The sequence below is a fragment of the Sitophilus oryzae genome, unplaced genomic scaffold, assembly GCF_002938485.1.
Source record: "Sitophilus oryzae breed Bouriz unplaced genomic scaffold, Soryzae_2.0 scaffold_600_pilon_pilon, whole genome shotgun sequence".
Classification (NCBI taxonomy): domain Eukaryota; kingdom Metazoa; phylum Arthropoda; class Insecta; order Coleoptera; family Curculionidae; genus Sitophilus; species Sitophilus oryzae.
Genome location: NW_022147197.1, coordinates 1,190 through 4,689, shown reverse-complemented (window position 1 = coordinate 4,689; position 3,500 = coordinate 1,190). Strand labels below are relative to the sequence as shown.

Genomic DNA, 3,500 nt, shown 5'->3' with positions numbered 1-3,500 from the left:
AATTTGTTTATTACTTAGCGGCAAGAGCTTTATGGTTGAAATACGGCAACCTCGGCCCGCTCGTCGAGAGACAACGCGACGCGACGGGACGAGTCGGCAGCTTAGCTTAGTACTCACACATTCAAAGACTCACACAGAACAGATACAAATTTGTCTGTTCTGTGGTACTCATTTGGAATGTAGGCAGTGTTGCCATTCTGTTCCCCAATAAGTAACCGTCTGTAACAATCTGTATATACCTTCGTGAAAATCTAAAATCGCTAATGTGACGTCATCAGCCCATGGTGATCCTTTCTGTAGCCCTATACCATATCCAGATCTACCAAATAATTCTCCAGCTGTGACCAATTCACAATCTTGGGCAGCTTCAAATTCTAACCGTGAACTGTCCCATATAAATGCCATAAGATTTCTGTAAAAGTATAAAAATCCTACTTAAAAATAGGTATAGTGTTTTAGTAACTCTAAATAGATCATTATATTTTTTAAAGGTTGTAAATATATTTTTTCAAACGTTGCACATAATATAAAAATATTTAAAAGTACCTAGTACCTTGTAAGTAATTGTAAATCGAGAAACTATGGTTACACTCGTTGAATTTGACACTTTGTGTCAGTTTAATAATATATTTTCGTACTTTTGTGCTTAGGCATGGCTTAATTCGTAAAAGTGCTTTACTTTTATGCCTATGCTTCAAAAAATGATTTTTTTTATAATGTCAATCACGTCGCAAAAATTATTACTTTTGTGACGTTTAAAAAAATAAACAATTATTACCCATCCTTGACATCAGCAATAGCTTTTTCAGCTGTATCATAATTATTAGCTTCCATAGTACGATACATATTGGACAATTCAACTTGTCTTCTAAAATACATATCAACAGCGGATCCTTTAACTGTGGCGCAAGTCAGATTCTCCATGGTGTTTCTAAGCTAAAAATGAAACAATATTATTCATAATCAATTTAATTTAAAGGAAAAAAAAATGATTTTTTTACATACTCTAGCATCATTGATACCAGTCAGTTTCGTTTTGGGTCTTTCCAACACTAGGAAGGCCGCCAAGTTGGCAGTGTAGGAGGCTACGATGATCATGGCAAAACCAGCCCACACCATTCCTAGGACTCTTGCTGAGAAACTTCTAGGAGTTCCTAAAATCCATTTTAATTTTAGAGGAATGATTTATGCTAACCTACAGATCAGGAGAGGATCGCCATATACATCATTTGAAAATCATTTTTACTTATATATTAATGAGCAGTACCTTCACCAATTCCGCTGTTCAGAAGTACACCCCAAGCAAACCAAATGGCACTGGAAAGGTTCAAAGCATCTTCTTCAGTACCATCGGTGTTAGCCAGTTTAAACCTTCAAAGGTGAGAACCTGTCAAGAACAAGGACTAGTGCTACTACATGTACGGGAGACCATTACAAGAATCCATAATGTAATTTGCTAAACAGTTTGCAAAAATGATACCAAAGTTGAGGGACCTGGATGGCCCAAAAAATCATATTTTGATAAAAAAAATATTTTTTGGTGGTTACACCATATAGAAGGTCAATAAAGGACGTGCATATCTCAATGAGGTCAAAAGTATTGCCAGAGTAAATTTCTAATAAATAAAAATTATTATTAAATCTCGTTTTTTTATTTGAAAAAATAAAAAAGTTATAGGCGGTAAGCTACTTTTGAGACGCACCCGGTATATTAAACTTTAAAATTAAATCAAAATTTTAAGGTGTCTGTTGTTCGTGCCGGTGACTGTATATATTGTGTCTAAAACTGAAGAGAAAAATCGGTGACGAAATTACGAATTTTATTTGAAAATTGTCAAAAGTCAAAGTAAAAAAGTAGCCCTGGCAACATTGCGACATGTATTTGTCAAATATTTTGATGACGTGCATGTCAACTTCTATTGATTTTTCTATACCTTCTTTTCTAATATAGTAATGCCTTGGTATTTGAACGGTTTGCTAAACTCGATAAATTCGGCCCTTTCTGGGTTGATGGTCAACGGAGCAACTATCATGTCAGCCCTTTCGCTGACCAGTTCTCCAATCAGACCTGTCCGACACTTTCTTGCCACTGCCCGACGTGTTTTTAATGAGGTTGCCGAATTGACCGTCAGGCGATAAGGCTAGACTGTGAGTAAAGTGATCTTTCTGGAAAGTTCCTTTAGAGTCCATACAGTAGCCTTTTGCAACAGTACTTAGCTGTAACTAAATAAAGTAGAGTCAAAATAATACAGGGTGATTCACAACCATGGTGGTCAGACGTTTGTAGAGAACCGGTATTTTTCTAAAGTTTGGAGTTTGCATAAAGGCATCCGCTTCATCCTCTAAATTATTTTCAGCTTTACGTTTACAGTGTTCTCGTTTCATACTAAAAGTGGTAGCATCTTTGTTATTTTTTAAATGGAACACCCCAGTATATTAGATTGTTGGAAACTACTTTCATATCTCATAGTTTTTCTATTATACTAACCTATATCTAACTTCAATAGTTTCGGAGATAAAAGTGTCATTTTCTATCAAATAAAGTAAAAGAATACCAATGGTGACATTTAAAAATCAAAAGTTGTAGTAATTTCCGGTAAAACCGGAAGTGACCGAAAACAATTGAATATGTCAATCAATCCTAATTTATATCATATACTAACATATCAAATCTCATTATTTTTTCTGAAAAAATAAAAAAGTTATAGGGGTCAGCCACTTTTGAGACGCACACGGTATATAAAAACCCAAATTTTCAAAAAAAAAATCCTGTCACCTGTTCTCCATAAACGTTTAACTTGCATCGACATGAATCACCCTATACATATAAAGTTATGGCGTATGAGTATTCTATGGCGTCATTATTATATGTTTCTAAATTAAGCAATATCGACTTACTGTCGTGTGTCTCATTAAAATGGGGACAGGGTATCTCCTCCTCGCCGCACGTGCCTAAACCTTCCAATTTCCTCACGTAAACAAACGGTTTTTCCTCGATCGTTAGCACTTTCAGGTGGGTGGGAATCATGAAACCCTCAGGCTTTACGTTTTTCCTGCCAGGCCACATGATTATCTTCTCGTCAACTGTCAAATGCATTTTATTTGTTTCCTAAAAAAATAAAAGGATATACAATGTGTAAACATTTAAATAGAAAAAAAAGTCAAGATGTCATTGCTTATGCAGACTGTATGTATAATCTGTATAGAAATAGGTAGTAGGGGAGTCTTAAAAGGACTCTACACGGAACGATATTTGAGAGATTTGAACTGCAGAATCCTTCGATTCAGTCCAAATATCAACCTGTAGTGGCGACTTCGATAGAGATGTCATCGAAGAGTTGAGATTTGCGATCTTTCAACATGCTGAATATTTTTAACTGCACAGACCACAGGTTTGGCGGGAACTCTACTATACCGACCAATGAAATTATTTGTTATAAAATCTGAACGTGTAGTGTAAAAAGATCACTATCGATATGGTCTTAAGAGTCCATTTCACT

The 3,500-nt window shown here is 35.4% G+C and overlaps 1 pseudogene; it reads right to left on the bottom strand.

Moving 5' to 3' along the window:
* Positions 1 to 239: 239 nt before the first annotated feature.
* LOC115887678 lies at positions 240 to 3,109 on the bottom strand (annotated as a pseudogene).
* Between the last annotated feature and the right edge of the window lie 391 nt (positions 3,110 to 3,500).